Genomic DNA, 20,758 nt, shown 5'->3' with positions numbered 1-20,758 from the left:
TCAGAAAAGATCATGAAGAGTCTAGCATACCCTGACCTCAGCGTATGACCATTTAAGATGTAACCCTGTGGAGACAGCCAACCCTGGAACTTGAAGTGACTGAATATAACTAGACAGGTTGGAGGTGTAAATAGTTTCCTAGGAGCAACACTAGAAATAATCTTGGTTTTAACATCATAATGTTGGTTAATAGGAGTCAATAAACTTTCCAGGAAAATTGGTGTAATTAATTTTTAAATAAGTAGATTTTTAAAAATTATGTAATATATCTTAGAACATAAAAGTTAATTATTAAGTTTTATAGTTATTAACTGCTATTCATCAAATGTATTTGACTCTGGTTTTAGACACAAATCAGAGTTGCGTTTACTCACACGCTTTGAAGCTAAGCAAAGTCATGTGATTTTCTTTAACTGGTGAAATGTGAGCAAGAATGCTGACTCACTTCTTGCAGGAGGCTTTAATGATCAGTTTGTAACTTTTTCTTCCCCATGCCAGGATGATGATGATAGCAATATCTACACAGAGGTCCTAGAGCAAATGCATTGTACCGAGCCACCCTACCAATCCATGTTAGATGGGGTGTAGGAGAGAGGAGTGAACTTGTACGTTGTTAAGCCGCTGAGATTCAGGTGCTGATTTTTTTTTTAATCACAAAATCATTTGGTTTATCCTGAAAACTAGAAAACACAAGACATATTGACTGCAGAAAGACTTTATTATAAGCAGAAAAGGAAGAAAGACTCAAAATCCACTACAATCTTACCAAAAAGCGGTAAGGGCTATTAACTATTTTGATATTTACCTCTTAAACTATATATATTATTATGTAGAAGCTGAATTCATCACTTCAGTTATAAACTTAATTGTGACAGATGTTCACTCTTCTATAGTTATACACTACTGATCCCCCTTCCAGGAGATTAGCTTTTCTGTCAGTAACTGTTGGATTATGATCCAGCTTGTAATCATAAAGCTGTAGGTTTTTGTCTGCAAGTGTGTCGACTGGCTATCATCAATTTCTCCCTTAAATGGAAAACATGATACCTAACTGAGTTGTTTTGAATTCACATGAGACAGTATGTGTAAAATAAGTGTCACATAGTAAGCTCAACAATAAATGCTAGAGGGGCTATTTTGTCTTTCTGAAGGTTTGTTTATTAAACATTTTAAATATCTATTAACTTTAAGATATAAACTATTTTCAAAGAAAACTGGAGTACAGTAGCGTAATATATGCATTCCCTATCTACCCTAAGCAAGTAAATTTTATGTTGTCTTTTAAGAAATTATAAACTTACTTGATTTGTTGAAAATTCTCTTTATAGAACTGATTTTATAAATTGCTGATTTTTTTGCACCATTGTCTAAAAATCATCCTGAACTTTACTGCTCTTGACTAGTCTTATTTTCCCTCTAAGAATTTTGAAAATAATTCAATTTTTAATAATTTAATAATTTTGAAGATACTTCAGAATTTTGAAGATAATTTTTAAATTGCATTAATATATACTTATTTTAAACATGAGTCATGCTTCTCCTCTTCACTGTCTCTTCTAAAACTAGGGCCCCGTATGAAAAATTCAGCTTTGTTATGGAAGCCTTATTACATATAAATGATATTTGCAAATTCTTTTTGTGATCAGACATCTCACAACTTAGTGCTTTCAACAGTATTTTTCTGTTGCTGCCACTTCTTTTCAAACTGCATTAAAAAAAAAGTAATGCAGGACTTCCTACTCATGTCATAAGATTTTAGTTTATTGCTTTTCTCCTCAATAAGTCTTTCCAGGGAATTTATCTTCTTTAGCCCTGTGTCCTCAATGGAGCAGAACCTAGTAGATGGTTATATGTATATTTGTTGAATGAACAAATGAGTAAATACTATACAGTCATGGGATCTAAGAATCTGTATTCTGACACAACTCCATGTCCCACTTGGATTTCATAGGAAAAACTTTTGTTACTTTCTTCATAATTTAGTTATAATTCTGTATATCTAGTTCAGAAAATGAGATTTGCTTAAATCTAGTCAGTTCTTACCTCCTGGCCTTATATGAAAAAGTAAAAAGTAAACATAGTTACAAAAGGGCAGGAGGGAATCTTCATGGGTGATGGAAATATTTATGTTGATGGTAGCTATGATTCCTTGATTCAAAGCTGATCAAATTTCGTACTTTAGATATATGTACTTTAGTTCACTTCAGTTATACCAGAAAACATAACAAGAATAACATATCAAATTGCTTTTGTAATAACTACAATGCTTTTGTAGATATTCTGCCCCTACATTTAAGATTTGTGAAAGATATCAGTATAGAAAATTGAGGAAGACTTTTGCGATTCTTTGTAAGCAAAATACATTACATTTCTTGCCAGAGAGAAATTAAACATGCTACATTTCTGTCTTTGCCAGTGCTATCTTAAAATTTCCAATCTTCATCCAGGAATATATGGAAAGGAGTGAAACAGACATTTGGAAGGGAAATTATTCCTTAATCATTAACAGAGAAGAGACAGGAAAGATCTGACATGTGAGAGATAAATATCAATATTGATCATCATGAAAAAATTTCTATTGAGAACTTGCTGCATGAGTGTTATGATCTGCGTACTTAGCACACATTCCTCATTTTCTACTTTCACAACTCTCTTTTATTGATACAAGTGTGGAATCTGAGTCTTAAAGACATTAAGAAACTTTCTAAGGTAAAATACTACTAAGTGTCAGACTCAGGATCTGAATTCCAAGTATTGAACCCAGCACTCATGTTCTTCATTACAATTCCCTACCTTCTCACAACGGACACAAGTAAGGAAAAACCAATGAACCACAAGTGAGGGGTGACTCACAACGAAAGAAGCAAACTTCTGTACATACTGGCAGGTGAGGAGGGACCTGGCATTTGAAGCTCAATAGGAGTCTGGAGTCCATAAAAGTCGCTCAGTCATGTCCGACTCTTTGCGACCCCATGGACTATACAGTCCATGGAATTCTCCAGGCCAGAATACTGGAGTGGGTAGGGTAGCCTTTCCCTTCTCCAGGGGATCCTCCCAAGCCAGGTCTCCCACATTGCAGGTGGATTCTTTACCAGCTGAGCCACAAGGGAAGCCCAAGAATACTGGAGTGGGGAGCCCATCCCTTCTCCAGCAGGTCTTCCTGACCCAGAAATTGAACTGGGGTTTCCTGCATTGCAGGCAGATTCTTTACCAACTGAGCTATCTGGGGTCCATCGTTAACTCTGAATATCTCTGCATGGCAATGCTCCATTGTAGACAGTTTTCTCCAGACAGGGAAGTACTAAGGCCCCCAGAAATTACTAAACTGAAGTAATAATATGATCTTCGTAACTGTTGTAATGTCTACATTTTTGAGGACCCAAAGTTTTCACCAAGGCTATAGAATGTGTACATTAAACCATTGTTTTGTTTTATGCAACCAAGAAACTTTTATCAGACAAACAAAAATAGGAGATAAGCAGAGATGAGTAAATGATATATAGTATCTCTGTTTTATAACAGATAAAGATTAGATCTTAACCAGGCCTGTCACTATAAAAGGGATGCCCCTGTAACAACTCACTCAGTGATTTTTTTTTTTAACTTAAGATGAATAGTCTCTGCCATATTATAAAAGGGCAGGCAAAGTAAAGTTAAATAGTGGAAAATCTACCTAAATGGCTGGAACATACATCTTACGGATGAGGACAGAAGGCATTCAGCATGAGAAGACAAAGTTACCCATCATTGCGATGTGCTAAGAGCCATTCTCAAATATCCATTGCTGAGGCCAGAGTTTCTTGTCCTTGGTACTGCTGACACTGAGACCAGATAATCCTTTGTTGTGGGGAGCTGTCCTGTGCATGGCAGAATGTTTAGAAGCATCCCTGGCCTCTGCTTGTTAAATGTCAGTAGAGGTCCCCACCCTCCAGTCGCGATAAGCAAAAGTGTTTCTAGGGCCTTCTCTGGTGGCTAAGACTTCTCCAGTGGCTAAGACTCCACACTGCCAATGCAGGGGGCCCCAGGTTCAATCCCTGGTCAGGAGATTAGATCCCATATGCCGCAACTACGAATTCATATGCTGAAAGTAAAGATCCAGCATGCCGCAGCAAAGATAGGAGAGCCTGTGTGATGCAACTAAGATCTGGGGCAGCCAAAATTTATACATACATATATATATATATACACACCCCCCCGAGGGGAACATCTTTCCAACCTAGGGATTGAACCCAGATCTCCCACATTGCAGGCAGATTCTTTACCAGCCGAGCCACAAGGGAAGCTCCACTAAATGATGTGGGTGAATGTATTAGGAGAAGCCGGCAGGTCTTCATCAGGGGTGATGTATACATAGCTCAGGATAATTAGAATTGGGCTAACTGTCTGTATTCATTGGTCACATAAACATTTGTTAATCACCAACTAAATGCCGGTCACTGTTTCAGGTTCTGGAGGTATAAAAATAAAGGACATAATTGAGATCTGAATTAGACCAAGGATTACATAAACAGTTCATTCATCTGGATTCTCCAAGGTCTACCTTGTATTCTCTTAGAGCAATAGAAATCACAAATTGTGGACTTTATTATTGCATATCTACATAGATATATTTTCACTGAGTTATCATGTTTTCACTGGGAAATAGATATGAGCATTGCCTTTAAAACTATTTTTTAGTGTTTTTTCTTTTAAAGTTATGAGCCAAGATACCATACTATGCTGCTCAATATCCTTAATGCAAACAGAGACTTATGTGATAAACTAAGACTTGAGTTCAATGCTATAAATATTGTTTATCAACCATGTGATCCTATGTATTTGCTATTTGAGATAATAATTACACTTAAAAATCATTTTTACTTTTAGAGAATTATAGAAGAGACTAAACATTCTAAATAATTGCTGGAATCATTCTCTTTCCAGAAGCTCCTTTCTAACTCCTTCCCAACTTTCACTTCCCTCTGACAGTAGGTCAGGTCTGGGAATATAAACAAACAAATAATAATAGTGCCAGAAACTGTGATACATATTTTACTTCTGTCATCCTGTTTAATCCTTTCAGGCAACATAGGGAAATCACAGGGATCATAGAAGATGTAAATAAGTTACGTAACTTGCCCAAGGCCACACATTAATTAATACTCATGTCTGGCTGGATCTAAATTCATGCTTTTGCCATTTTACCATTTTGCCTCTGGGCCACAGTAGGTTAAGGTAATATTAAAAATGTTTCACAACCAATTTCCTCAAGCAGAAACCAATAGCTGGTAAAAATTGGAGATGTTTACTAGCTGACAGTTAGCCCTGGATTTCATAGCTGACCCTAGTCCGCATACAAGTACAAGCCACATTCAAGCTTTTACCTGTATTTTCCTACATTGTTAGAACTGAGTCTCCTTCCTAAACCACTCTAGATGTCCTCCCCATAATGACTTTGGAGAATTAAAATTTATAGCAAACAAGCAAATGAATTTACAATATACAAGGCAGGAGTCACCCTACTTTAGGGTAGGGTCAAGGATATCAGACCAGGTGTCAGCCAAAAGTCATGGCTAAAAAAGTCAAAGATAAAACCCACAGAACCAGCCCTATATCACTTACAGCTGACACTAGTAGGCTGAGAAAGGGAAGAAAATGAGTTTATACCATGTGGGAGGAAGATGATATCAGTTCAGTTCAGTCGCTCAGTCATGTCCGACTCTACGACCTCGTGGACGGCAGCACGCCAGGCCTCCCTGTCCATCACCAACTCCTGGAGTTTACTCAAACTCATGTCCATTGGGTCGGTGATGCCATCCAACCATCTCTTCCTCTGTCATCCACTTCTCCTCGTCCTTCAATCTCTCCCAGCATCAGGGTCTTTTCCAATGAGTCAGTACTTCACATCAGTTGGCCAGAGTATTGGAGTTTCAGCTTCAGCATCAGTCCTTCCAGTGAATATTCAGGACTGATTTCCTTTAGGATGGACTGGTTGGATCTCCTTGCAGTCCAAGGGACTCTCAAGTGTCTTCTCCAACACCACAATTCAAAAGCATCAATTCTTCAGCGCTCAGCTTTCTTTATAGTCCAACTCTCACACCCATACATGACTACTGGTAAAACCATAGCTTTGACTAGATGGACCTTTGTTGGCAAAGTAATGTCTCTGCTTTTTAATATGCTGTCTAGGTTGGTCATAACTTTCCTTCCAAGGAACAAGCATCTTTTAATTTCATGGCTTCAGTCACCATCTGCAGTGATTTTGGAGCCCAGAAAAATAAAGTCCGTCGCTGTTTCCCCATATATTTGCCATGAAGTGATGGGAACATGATCGTAGTTTTCTGTATGTTGAGTTTTAAGCCAACTTTTTCACTCTCCTCTTTCACTTTCATCAAGAGGCTCTTTAGTTCTTCTTTGCTTTCTGCCATTAGGGTGGTGTCATCTGCATAAGAAGATGGTATAGAGAGCTGGAAATAGCCAGCCAAAGGGGTCCTTAGTATCAAGTCTGAGCAGAGACCATGCCTTAGGGCTACAGGTGAGAGCAGGCAAGTCCAGAAAAATCCTTTTAACATCCCTCAGTCTTGTAGAAGTAAGTCTCCTGCAGTTAAAATTGCAACAGGGCTTCCTGAGAGATCCAAACTCTTTCCTTTAACGAAAGCAATCTGAAAGCAGGTTGCTGCTGCTGCTAAGTCGCTTCAGTCGTGTCCAACTCTGTGTGACCCCATAGACGGCAGCCCGCCAGGCTCCCCCATCCCTGGGATTCTCCAGGCAAGAACACTGGAGTGGGTTGCCACTTCCTTCTCCAATACATGAAAGTGAAAAGTGAAAGTGAAGTCGCTCAGTCATGTCTGACTCTTCATGACCCCATGGACTGCAGCCCACCAGGCTCCTCCATCCATGGGATTTTCCAGGCAACAGTACTGGAGTGGGGTGCCATTGCCTTCTCTGGAAGCAGTTTGGGCCCCCTTTTTTAGCTGAATTCAGATACTTAAATTCTTCTCAACCTTCCTGGGAAGGCAGAATTTTTCAGATCACAACTGAGGACCAAAGGTTTAATATACCAATAATCCCATGAGGAGAAACATGTTAGAAATCAGTTAGTAAGGATGTCAGTATAAATGACCAGAAATATGTCTTCCTCTGTTTAGCTACAAGAAGAAAAAGCCTGAAGTCCCCTTGGTTCCTGAAGCACTGGAGGGGTCATCAGTGAGAGGGAAAAGACAGGAGGGGAGACTTTGGGCACAGATAAATTTTATCCATTTTTCTTCCAGTTTGGCCTTCAACTGCCCCTGAAAAAAATACTCAGTAGACAAAGAGAAACTGTACCAAAAATTGTTTCATCTCCTAAGTGGATGTGCTTAGGGACAGCTGATGCAGGGGTAGGATGCATTAATGGAATGCCAGCTCCAGCCCTAAGACAAATTGACAGTTGGGATGCCAAGGGTCTCTTTGAGGAGACTCCAGCCTGCAACTCACAGCACCCGCTGCCCTTCTTTGCTCCATTAGAAATAATCACTTCTAAGTGGCCCATCATCAATGTCAGAATGATTTTTTTTCACATTTACTAAAAGCTTTTCCCTTGGCCCACTTCAGTTTTTTTTTTTCTTTTTTTTCTTTTGTCTCTAGGTAACTATTTAATTCCCTTCCCTCTTTATTTTGCCATGGACTGACTTGAAAAAAATTTGATTTGTAATGGGGCTTACAGACTGACTTCTTTTTCCTTCTGTGCAGCCAGCCCTAGCTCTTAGTAACAGCCACTGCATATGCATTCACCAAAAGGCCCATTAGTGGGACATTGTTTTGCACTTTTGTAGACAAAGAAGAAAGAGACCTCCAGTTGGAATGAACTCTTTTTGTATTTCTTCTTGGCAACAAATAGCTTCCTTTTAAATTCAGAAATGCAATGTCATTGAGGCCCTAAATTGCTCTCATCTAAAATGTTTTACTCGTATCTTCACTTTCAGAGATTATGATCAATTTTCTTCCAGAATGAATTATTCAAATTGAGCCGTCTTCTGAATCCTTAGAAAAGACAATGTCTTAGCACTTTGGGTCCTACTCACTTATCACTTGGCACATTCTGCCTGGTCCTGGCAGACATTCTTTTTTTCAACATATAATTTATTTTCCCAAGTGGACTGCAAGCTTCTCAAGAATAAAGATCATTTATTCATTCAACAAATGTTTTTGAACATCCACCAAGTGCTACACATGTTCTAAATACCTGAGTTACATCCAAGAAATAATCAGACAAAATTCCCTGCCTCCATGGAGTTGATATTCTAGTGATATGAGACAGAGAATAAGTAATTCGTGTCATAAATATGTCAATTATAGAGTAAGTTAGCAGGTGATAAGTGCAGCAGAGGGGGAAAAACAATGTAAGAGGAATCTGAAAATATAAAAGGAGAAGACTACAGTTTAAAAATAGGGTGGTCAAAGCAGATGAGGGTAAGCCATCAAATAAGTAGGAGAAGAGGATTACAGGTAAAGGACATATTCTACAGAGGAACTGGAAGAAAGATATTGCCATCAACTAACTCTGGGAAGATTGTGAAGGGAACAGTATGCATGGCTATGGATAAGTCAAGTTCTGGGCGTTTGTTAACAGCCAGAGATGTGATGGTGTAGGGTTGGATAAAGAAGTCTAAGAGCCTAGTAGGGACTGCACTGGCATGTTCATGTGAGAGTAGTATTAAAGCCGTAAAACTGGTGAGATGAGTAAAGAGACATTCAGTTCAGTTCGGTTCAGTCGCTCAGTCGTGTCTGACTCTTTGCGACCACATGAATCGCAGAACGCCAGGCCTCCCTGTCCATCACCAACTCCTGGAGTCCACCCAAACCCATGTCCATTGAGTCGGTGATGCCATCCAGCCATCTCATCCTCTGTCATCCCCTTCTCCTCCTCCCCTCAATCCCTCCCAGCATCAGGGTCGTTTCCAATGAGTCGGCTCTTTGCATGAGGTGGCCAAAGTATTGGAGTTTCAGCTTCAGATCAGTCCTTCCAATGAACACCCAGGACTGATCTCCTTGCGAATGAACTGGTTGGATCTCCTTGCAGTCCAAGGGACTCTCAAGAGTCTTCTCCAACACCACAGTTCAAAAGCATCAATTCTTTGGTGCTCAGCTTTCTTCACAGTCCAACTGTCACATCCATATATGACCACTGGAAAAACCATAGCCTTGACTAGATGGACCTTTGTTGGCAAAGTAATGTCTCTGCTTTTTAATATGCTATCTAGGTAGGTTGGATTAGGAGATGACAAAAGATTGTAAGACAAGAGGAAATCCAAGACCATGGGATATCCTGGAAATCAGTGAAAATATCCTATCAAGGAAGCAGGGAGTGACGTTGCTGATTTATCAAGTGAAATGCAGGCTGAAACTTGACCATGGACCTCAGCAACCTGGAGATCCTTGGCAACCTGGACAAGGATAGTTTCAGTGGAGTAGTGGGAATAAAAGCCTGATTAGAGTGAGTTTACATGAAAGTCAGAGGTGAGCAATCAGAGGCTATGCATATAGGCAGCTCTTCAGTTCAGTTCAGTTCAATCACTCAGTCGTGTATGACTTTGCAACCCCATGGACTGCATCACGCCAGGCCTCCCTGTCCATCACCAACTCCTGGAATTTACTCAAACTCATGTCCATTGAGTTGGTGATGCCATTCAACCATCTCATCCTTTGTCATTCCCTACTCTTCCCAGCCTCAATCTTTCTCAGCATCAGGGTCTTTTCCAATGAGTCAGCTCTTTCTAGGAGCTTTCTTAAAAAAGAAAGCAGAGGGATGAAGTGATAGCTGGTGGGGAAATTAGTGTCAAGAGAATATTAAAGTTAAATAAGGAGCTGCTTGTATTCTACTGAGAATAAGTCAGTAGAGAAGAGGGAATTGCTGATGCAAGATTGAGAAGAGAACTCTGGCTGATAGTAATGATATGAAGGAAGTATGACTTTCCCTAGCAGGGAGCATAGCAGTCTCCCAGAAGGAGATACCGGGTTTGTGATTCCTTTGATGAGCCCACTTGGCAGCTAGTCCTCCAGGCCTTTGCTGTCAGCTGGTTCTTTTTTTTTTTTTAATTAATTAATTTTTTTTATTGATGAATAATTGCTTTACAAAATTTTGTTGTTTTCTGTCAAACCTCAGCATGAATCAGCCATAGGTATACATATATCTCCTCTCTTTTGAATCTCCCTCCATCTCCCTCTCTATCACCCTCCTCTAGGTTGATACAGAGCCCCGGTTTGAGTTTCCTGAGCCAAACAGCAAATTCCCATCAGTTATCTGTTTTACATATTGTAATGTAAGTTTCCATGTTACTCTTTCAATACATCTCACCCTCTCCTCCCCTCTCCCCATGTCCATAAGTCTATTCTGTATGTCTGTTTCTCCATTGCTGCCCTGTAAATAAATTCTTCAGTACCATTTATCTAGATTCCATATATCTGCAGTAGAATACAATGTTTATCTTTCTCTTTCTGGCACACTTCACTCTGTATTAGTAGGTTCTAGGTTCATCTGCCTCATTAGAACTGACTCAAATGCTTTCCTTTTTATGGCTGAGTAATATTCCATCATGTATACGTTCCAGTACTTTATCCATTAATTCATTGATGGACATCTAGGTTGCTTCCATGTTCTAGCTATTGTAAATAGTCCTGCAATGAACAACGGGATACATGTGTCTTTTTCAACCCTGGTTTGCTCAGGGTATATGCCTAGGAGTGGGATTGCTGGGTTATATGGTGGTTTTATTCCCAGTTTGTTAAAGAGTCTCCATATTGTCTTCCATGGTGGCTATATCAATTCAAATTCCCACCAACAGTGCAAGAGCGTTCCCTTTTCTCCATACCCTCTCCAGCATTTATTATTTGTAGACATTTTGATGATGGACATTCTCATCGGTGTGAGGTAATATCTCATTGTGGTTTTTATTTGCATTTCTCTAATAATGAGTGATGTTGAACATCTTTTCATGTGTTTGTTAGCCCTCTGTATGTCTTTGGAGAAATGTCTGTTTAGGTCTTTTTCACACTTTTTGATTGGGTTGTTTTTTTTTTCTGGCATTGAGTTGTATGAGCTGCTTGTATATTTTGGAAATTAATCCTTTGTCAGTTGTTTCATTTGCTATTATTTTCTCTCATTCTGAGGGTTGTCTTTTCAGAATGCTTATAGTTTATAGTTTCCGTTGCCATGCAAAAGCTTTTAAGTTTAATCAGGTCCCACTTGTTTACTTTTGTTTTTATTTCCATTACTCTAAGAAGTGGATCATGGAGGATCTACTTTGATTTATGTCATTAAGTGCTCTGCCTGTGTTTTCCTCTAAGAGTTTTATAGTTTGTAGTCTTACATTTAGTTCTTTAATCCATTTTGAGTTTATCTTTGTGTATGGTGTTAGTAGGTGTTCTAATTTCATTCTTTTACCTGTAGCTGTCCAGTTTTCCTAGCACCATTTATTGAAGAGGCTGTCTTTGCTACATTGTCTATTCTTGCCTCCTTTGTTAATAATAAGGTACCCATAGGTGCATGGGTTTATTTCTGGGCTTTCTATCTTGTTCTATTGGTCTGCATTTCTGTTTTTATGCCAGTACCATACTATCTTGATGACTGTAGCTTTGTAGTATAATCTGAAGTCAGGAAGCTTGATTCCTTCAGCTCCATTCTTCTTTCTCAAGACTGGTTTGGCTATTCAGGGTCTTTTGTGTTTCCATATGAACTTTGAAATTTTTTGTTCAAGTTTGGTGAAAAATGCCATTGGTAATTTGATAGGGATCACATTGAATCTGTAGATTGCATTTGGTAGCATAGTCATTTTCACAGTATTGATTCCTCCTACCCAGGAACATGGACTATCTCTTCATCTGTTTATGTCATCTTTGATTTCTTTCCCCTTGTGTCTTATAATTTTCTGTGTATAGTTCTTTTGTCTCCTTAGGTAAGTTTATTCCTAGATATTTAATTCTTTTTGTTGCAATGGTGAATGGGATTGATTCCTTAATTTCCCTTTCTGATTTTTCATTGTTAGTAAATGGAAAGGCAAGTGATTTCTGTGTATTGATTTTACACCCACAACCTTGCTAAATTCACTGATTAGCTCTAGTAATTTTCTGATACCATCTGTAGGGTTTTCTATGTACAGTATCATGTCATCTGCAAACGGTGAGAGCTGTACATCTTTTCTGATATGGATTCCTTTTATTTCTTTTTCTTCTCTGATTGCTGTAGCTAGGACTTCCAGAAATATGTTGAATAGTAATGGTGAAAGTGGACACCGTTGTCTTGTTCCTGATCTTAGGGGGAATGCTTTCAATTTTTCACCATTGAGAATAATGTTTGCTGTAGGCTTATCATATATGGCCTTTACTATGTTGAGGTAGGTTCCTTCTATGCCCATTTTTTTGAAGAGTTTTAATCATAAATGGATGCTAAATTTTGTCAAAGGTTTTTTCTGCATCTATTGAGATTATCATATGGATTTTATCTTTCAGTTTGTTAATATGGTATATCACATTGATTGATTTGTGTATATTGAAGAATCCTTGCATCCCTGGAATAAACCCAACTTGATCATGGTGTATGAGCTTTTTGATGTGTTGCTGAATTCTGTTTGCTAAAATTTTATTGAGGATTTTTATATCTATGTTCATCAGTGATATTGGCTTATAGTTTTCTTTTTTTGGTGTTGTATTTGTCTGGTTTTGGTATCAGGGTGATGGTGGCCTGGTAGAATGGATTTGCAAGTGTTCCTTCCTCTGCAATTTTTGAAAGAGTTTTAGAAGGATAGGCATTAACTCTTCTCTAAATGTTTGGTAGAATTCTCCTCTGAAGGCATCTGGTCCTGGGCTTTTGTTTTTTGGGAGATTTTTGATCAGAGGTTCCATTTCATTGCTTGTAATTGGGTTGCTCATAATTTCTATTTCTTCCTTGTCCAGCCTTGGAAGATTGAACTTTTTGAGGAAACTGTCCATTTCTTCCACGTTATCCATTTTAATGCTATGTAGTTGTTCATAATAGTCTCATAATCCTTTGTATTTTTGCATTGTCTGTTGTAACCTCTCCTTTTTCATTTCTAATTTTGTGGATTTGATTCTTCTCTGTTGTTTTCTTGATGAGTCTGTCAAGGCTAAAGGCCTTGACAGGCTAAAGGCCTGTCAATTTTATTTATCTCCTCAAAGAACCAATTTTTAGTGTTAGTAATCTTTACTATTGTTTCTTTCCTTTATTTCTGCTTGGATCTTTATGATTTCTTACCTTCTACTAATTTTTTTTTTCCTTCTTCTTCTTCTTTTTCCAGTTGCTTTATGTGTAAAATTAGTTGTCTTTTCAATGTTTTTCTTGTTTCTTGAGATAGGATCATATTGTTATAAACTTCCCTTTTAGAACTGCTTTGGCTGCTCCCATAGGTTTTGAGTTGTCGTGTTTTCCTTGTCATTTGTTTCTAGAAATTTTTTTATTTCCCTTTTGATTTCTTCAGTAACCTGTTGGTTATTTAGAAACGTGTTGTTTAATCTCCATGTGTTTGTGTTTCTTACCATTTTTTTCTCGTCATAGATATCTAGTCTCATAGTGTTGTGGTCCGAGAAGATGCTTGATATGATTTCAATTTTCTTAAATTTACTGAGGTTTGATTTGTGACCGAAGATGTGGTCTATCCTGAATAATGTTCCATGTAGACTTGAGAAGAAGGTGTATTCTTCTGCATTTGGGTGGAATGTCCTGAAGATATCAATGAGATCTCTCTCACCTAATGTATCTTTTAAGACTTGTGTTTCCTTCTTAATTTTCTGTTTTGATGATCTGTCCATTGGTGTGAGTGGGTGTTAAAGTCTCCTACTATTATTGTGTTACTGTCAATTTCTCCATTTATGTCTGTTAGTGTTTGTCTTATGTATTGAGGTGCTCCTATGTTGGGTGCTTAGATATTTACAACTGTTATGTCTTCCTCTCGGATTGATCCCTTGATCATTATGTAGTGTCCTTCCTTATCTCTTGTAAACTTCTTTATTTTAAGGTCTATTTTGTCTGATATGAGGATTGCTACTCCAGCTTTCTTTTGCTTCCCATTTGTGTGGAATACATTTTTCCATCCTCTCACTTTCAGTTTATATGTCTGTTTAGGTCTGAAATGGGTTTCTTGTAGACAGCAGATATATGGATGTTGTTTCTGTATCCATTAAACCAGTCTGTGTCCTTTGGTTGGAGCATTTAATGCATTTCAAGTAATTATTGATATATGTGTTCTTATTGCCATTTTCTTAATTGTTTGGGGTCAATTTTGTCAATCTTTTTTCTTCTGTTGTATTTCTTGACTATGTAAGTCCCATTAACGTTTGTTGTAAGGATGGTTTGGTGGTACTGAATTCTCTTAACTTTTACTTGTCTGAAAAGCTTTTTATTTCTCCATCAATTTTTAATGAGATCCTTGCTGGGTACAGTTATCTTGGTTGTCGATTTTTGTCTTTCAGTACTTTAAATATATCCTGCCATTCCCTTCTGGCCTGCAGAGTTTCTATTGAAAGATCAGCTGTTAAGCGTTTGGGGTTTCCCTTGTATGTTAATTCATTGCTTCTCCTTTGATGCTTTTAATATTTTTTCTTTGTGTTCAATCTTTGTTAGTTTGATAAGTATGTGTCTTGGTGTGTTTATCATTGGGTTTATCCTGTTTGGGAGTCTTTGTGCCTCTTGGCCTTGATTGACTATTTCCTTTTCCACATTGGGGAGATTTTCAAATATAACCTCTTCAAAAATTTTGTCATACCTTACTTTTTCTCTTCTTCTTCTGGACCCCTATAATTCAAATGTTGTTGTGTTTGATGTTGTCCCAGATGCCTCTGAGCCTATCCTCAGTTCTTTTCATTCTTTTTACTTTATTCTGCTCTGCAGAAGTTATTTCCACCATTTTATCTTCCAGCTCACTGATTTATTTTTCTGCTTCAAATATTCTGCTATTGATTCCTTCTAGAGTATTTTTAGTTTCAGTAATTGTATTTGTCTCTGCATTTTTATTCTTTAATTCATCTAGGCCTTTGTTAATTGATTCTTGCATTTTCTCCATTTTACTTTCAAGGTTTTTGATCATATATGCTATCGTTATTCTGAATTCTTTTCCTGGTAGTTTCCCTATTTCCTCTTCAGTTATTTGGACTTGTGTGTTTCTAGTTTGTTCCCTCATTTGTGTAGTATTTCTTTGCCTTTCCTTTTTTTTTTTTTTTAACTTTTTGTGTTTGAAGTCTCCTTTTCCCAGGCTTCAAGGTTGAATTCTTACTTCCTTTTTGTTTCTGTCCTCCTTAGGTTGGTCCAGTGGTTTGGGTAAGATTCTTATAGGGTGAGATTTGTGCTGAGTTTTTGCTTGTTTGTTTGTTTTTCCTCTGATGGGCAAGGCTGAGTGAAGTGGTAACCCTTTCTGTTGATGATTGGGTTTGTATATTTGTTTTGGTTGTTTTTTAGATGATGCCTCCTGTGCAGGGTGCTATTGCTGGTGGGTGATGCCGGCTCTTGTATTCCAGTGGTTTCCTTTGTGGGAGTTCTCAGTATTTTATACCCCTCGGGTTAGTTCTCTGGTAGTCTAGGGTGTTGGAATCAGTGCTCCCAGTCCAAATGCTCAGGGCTTGATCTAGGTTTCTTTTTTTTTCCCCCACAGCTCTCCCAGGAATCATGAATTGAATTCTGAGAAAGACAGTTCTTTAAATGGCTGGCATGAAATAGAGTTTTGGTCACTTATAACACAGCAGAATGGGGGAGACTCCTTGACTGACCATAGTCTACCTCCAAGTTCCATACAGTGAGTGTTTGGAAGGAAAAGACACTCTTCGTGAAGCTCTCCTGCGTCAGCTGTTTCTTAATGATTGAGAACCTTAGGATAGAGTTTATGTCTGCCCTGGGGATGAGGGAGAGAAATAGTGAATGAACAGAAGAGCCGAAAATGCTTAGGAAGAGACTCTGTGTTACGTAACCAAGAAGAGAGACGTGGGGATTTGGGGAGTGTGGCCTGTCTTGTGATGTAAACCTCTCTGCTGTCTTTCCTGATAACTTTTTGGTAGAATCTGCACTCGCAGGTTTTCTTTTGAAACTACAAAAAAGTGTGCTGAGAGTTGCCTCAAAGTTGTAACAGATTTAAAGACTGAGAGGAGAGCCTACCTGTAAGAGGATACCACATCCAGGTTACATGGCTGATTCCTTCTATCAGAGTCCTATCATCATTGCTTGCCTCAGCTCTGATTTATTTAATATTAGGTGACCCTAGTGGGAATGAACCCACCTTCCACTGCATGGGATATAAGTGATGTGCATTCAATCCCTGGGTCAGGAAGATCCCCTGGAGGAGGGCATGGCAACCCACTCCAGTATTCTTGCCTGGAGGATACCAGGGGCAGAGGAGCCTGGAAGGCTACCACCCACAGTGTCACAGAGTCAGACAGCACTGTAGCAACATAACCTACAGTGCCAGATTACCACTCAGAACATTGTACCTGCCTCATGCTTCGAATATCAGCCTCCTAACTAACGTATCTGTTGATGATGTTTCTGCGTTGTAGTTCCTTGGCTAGCGGGGAGCACAGCGTCTGCTTGCATCCCCACTGCATGCTCTCACAGTCATGTTTCTTGCTTCATTTCATTGCAGACAAACTGAACTCTTCAAAGTTCCCTGAACTCACCCTGCTGTTGCTGGTGCCTTTGTGCCGTGTTTTTTCTGCCTGAAATATATTTCTTCTTTGAGAGCCAAGCCCCCTCTTTGCCTAGTTAACTCATGGTGCTTTAACATTTCACCTGAAACATCCTTCCCGCCTCCTGCATGTCCGTTACAGTAGTACCGACCTCGGTGCATTTCAACTGATGGTTATTGTCCATCCTCCCCATTCAATTGGGAAGTCTCCACTATCCTGGTTTTCATGGTGTTCTATGCAGTTAGGATAGGGTCTGTTACATAGTAGCTGCTTAATAAGTTCTTACTAAAAATCAAATGTTGCCGCTGCTGCTAAATCACTTCAGTGATGTCCAACTCTTTACAATCCTATGGCCTGTAGCTCGTTAGGCTCCTCGGCCCATGGGATTCTTCAGCCAAGAATACTGCAGTGGGTTGCCATGCCCTCCTCTGGGGGATCTTCCCCACCCAGGGGTTGAACCTGCATCTCCTGCATTGGCAGGTGGGTTCTATACCACTAGTGCCACCTGGGAAGCCCCATGAATCAATTAAATATATCAGAATTTGTGAATACCAAGCCAGATAACTTAACAAAAGCCCTGACCTCATACAAGGGGGGTATATAGTTCATTTGCGGCTCGAAAAACAAGGCCTTTGCATCTTATAGAGACTCTAGTATGTACAACTGTACCAAGGTACAGTGGGGATCCTCATGTTTGTTCATTTTGTCACGATTTGTTTCCTTCCCCAGCACCACACCCCCCGCGCCCCACACATACCCCGAACCCCATCGCTCTCCCTCCTGCAGTCTTCTGTGGGAATTGAAGACTGATTGCTTCCCAAGAATAACTAATTTGACTGGGCTTCTGGCCTCCAGCTTAATTCTTTCTGCTATTCTATGATCCTTACTCTGTACCTCCAGCTGAAAGATCACTTCCACATGTTAGGTAGCTGGCCTGAGGCCTCTAGAGCCTGAATGACTGGGAGACCAAGATCACATAGCATCTGCTTCTGCCCCACTCTTCTCTTTCCTGTTCCTCATCCCACCTATGATATGTTCAAAACCAGCACCAATCCACCTTAAAACAAACTTCATGATTTCAGTTTGAGAGGTAGAGCTGTTTACTGCTTTGCCTCGGCCATGCTGTTTCCAGCTTACACTTTGCTCCTCTTCTACATACTCGAGGTGTCTCTCCAACTCATGGATGAGGCCAGATTGGAGGTCCACACAGGCTTCTGTGCCACCTGTCTTACCTTAGCTCTGCGTGACTTCTACCTTCTGAGCCATTCCAGGCTCCCACCCATTTCTCCATTTACCTCTTCTCTGAAATCTTTCCCAGTTTTCACTCTTCACCTCACATGCATTACTCTCAGCTCTTCCTTCTGTTAACATCAGATATTTTGTTGCAGTTTTCAATTTTATCACAAAATTAGAATTGCACATGGCATGTGTTTGAGGATTGGATGTCCTAGTGTAACTAATTTTGAGGGTTTCCCTGGTGGCTCAGATGGTAAAGAATCCACCTGCAATTCAATAGACTCAGGTTCGATCCCTGGGTCAGGAAGATCCCCTGGAGGAGGGCATGGCAACCCACTCCAGTATTCTTGCCTTGAGAATTCCCACGGACAGAGGAGCCCGGTGGGCTATAGTTCATAAGGTTGCAAAAAGTTGGACACGACTGAAGTGACTTAGCATGCAGGTATGTCCCTGACTTTGACCTTTGATTAGTATGAAAATTGTGGCTAAGGAACATTATATGACAAATCAGTGATTTTCACTCCTACTTCTAATAAAATGTTAACAGTTTTCAGGGTACTTCTGACTTCAAGGTGCTTACTTAATGTCCATTTCTTCTGTTATGTCTCAAGTTCATAGGTCTCCTTCAATTGTCCCAAAAGGTCCAAACACATTTTCATATTTCATATGCTAAGAGCATTTTAGATTTGAGTACATGAGCTGCAGAGTCTCTGTTCTTCCCAGGAAGTCTGATACATGAATTTCAGGTACAGTAGGAATTTTTGGTAGAAACTTATTCCATCTATCATGTAAATGGCTAAATAGTCCTCTTAAGGCAAATCATTATCTATATATTTTGACAGGTTTGGCAAAAGAGACAGAACAACCCAACCTAACTGAGCTCATTTTACAAACTATTCTTAAGAACAGTTGCTCATGAGAAAAATATAGCTGTACTGAGTACAGATTCCAGCTCTGTCATTTATTAGATTTAATCCATTTTCAACTGACTCAAATCCCTGTGCCTCTTTTTCCTGCGTAAAGAGGATAAAAGCACCTCTTGGAATTTTATGAAGAATTAGTAAAAAACTAATTTTGGGTATAGTACATGATTATAAACATTATCAAATATCATGATCAAAACTCCTCTGAGTTGTGAAAGCATGAAACTAGATAATGTACAGTTTATTTTTTTATTTTCTTTTTTATGTTAGGATGAATCGCAATGCGCCATAGAGACACTAATAGAGGAGCAACCAGTAGTGATGTCAAGATGGCATTGTACTGACAAGGAACAGGGACAAAGAACAATGTATAAAAATATCCAAGTGTGTATGTTTGGTGTGTGGGGGGGCATTAACTAGACTCTGTATTTAAGAGTTCCACATGAAATGACAATCTAGGACTACTGCTTACTAACAGTTATAAGAGAGACTGTACCATGTATACGCTTATGATTTGAGAAAGAAATAGAAGAGTCTTTCATCTTATTGAGGTGAAGTTCTGCTTCATCGTGTTAAGACTGAAAAATTCTTAGATGATTTATGGGAAAGTGGGAAGGATTTGAAAAATAATAGAAGTGACAAATGATAATCAGAGGCAAAAATATACATGTAAGATAATAACTGAAAGAAAATATAAAATTTTAACTCTAAAAATACTTTGGTATAGAAATTTTAAAGTAGATTTATGCTTAAGTGTAAAGGCAGATTTTATGTTTGTTCAAATAAATGGCAAATAGAATAGTTTTACTCGTCAGACTCATATGGGCAAATAAAATTCAAGCTGCAGAACAATTTGATGGACTCTTTGGTACCATTATCATTGTTTAAATTGGTAGTAAAGTACTTTGAAAACACCTGGAAATTAAGTCATGCTTTGAGAATTAAAACTATGAAATCAAAACATAATGAATGAGAATGAAAATTTGCAAAGCCACCTTAGAAATCTGAATGTCTCCCATGTAGCAAGATTTGATTATATCCTGTCTGAAGGTACCTGACACATCTGAAGAAAGAATATGGCCATCAGAGAGAAGATAAGTTAGATATTTGCATTCTTTAGATAAAACCAGGAAAATGCAGGTGACACACTTAAAAAATGTTAATGGAAAATAGATTTTTAGTTGATCTACTACCAAGAAGGTGTGACATCTTGAACTTTGGGTGCAAAGTTTGAGTACTGACTTTGGAGAAAGATTCCAGGGTTGGAATTTGGCTTTGTGACTTATTAGACATGGATTTGAACATAATAACCCACCTATCAGTGTCTTCATCTCATCTGCAAATTGGGACTGACAACAGTACCTTTTCAGAGTTCTTACAGATAAAACAAGTGTGCAATAGTACTATCTATGATTATTGCATTCACTGGACCAATTACCTTTGTTCTGATCTCAAAGTGATATTAAGTAAGCTTCAGATTGCTGTATGATTTTTCATGTAATTTGAGAATGCTGGGGTTATGCAATTCAAGTTTTGCCATGTCTGTGACAAATACATTTCTTGTTATAAATTAATAGATTGGATTATATTTCACTCTTATGATCTTGATTAATGTGAGTGCATTATGCTAGCAATGTGTCATTTGTTTCAGAGCAACCTAAAGGTCTTTTGAGCTAAAGTCAATTTTAAAATTTCAACATATATTGCCTCAGTTAAGGATGTGGTTAAATTCAGTAAGTTCTTCTTTATAAGAAATTCTGTCTCCAGAGAAGTGGATAATAGAGAATGCTTATAGATACATTGGAGAAGGCAGTGGCACCCCACTCCAGTATTCTTGCCTGGAGAGTCCCATGGACGGAGGAGCCTGGTGGGCTGCAGTCCATGGGGTCGCGAAGAGTCGGACATGACTGAGCGACTTCACTTTCCCTTTTCACTTTCATGCATTGAAGAAGGAAATG

The 20,758-nt window shown here is 38.8% G+C and overlaps 1 protein-coding gene across 9 annotated transcripts in view; it reads left to right on the top strand.

The window, feature by feature from the left end:
- Nucleotides 1–20,758, top strand: part of GRIK2 (glutamate ionotropic receptor kainate type subunit 2) — a 732,075-nt gene that overhangs the window by 316,129 nt on the left and 395,188 nt on the right. The gene's annotated exons all lie outside the window — the stretch shown is intronic.

The sequence above is a fragment of the Odocoileus virginianus genome, chromosome 19, assembly GCF_023699985.2.
Source record: "Odocoileus virginianus isolate 20LAN1187 ecotype Illinois chromosome 19, Ovbor_1.2, whole genome shotgun sequence".
Classification (NCBI taxonomy): Eukaryota; Metazoa; Chordata; class Mammalia; order Artiodactyla; family Cervidae; genus Odocoileus; species Odocoileus virginianus.
The sequence above is the reverse complement of the archived record's forward strand: the minus strand, read 5'-3'. Positions and strand labels throughout refer to the sequence as shown.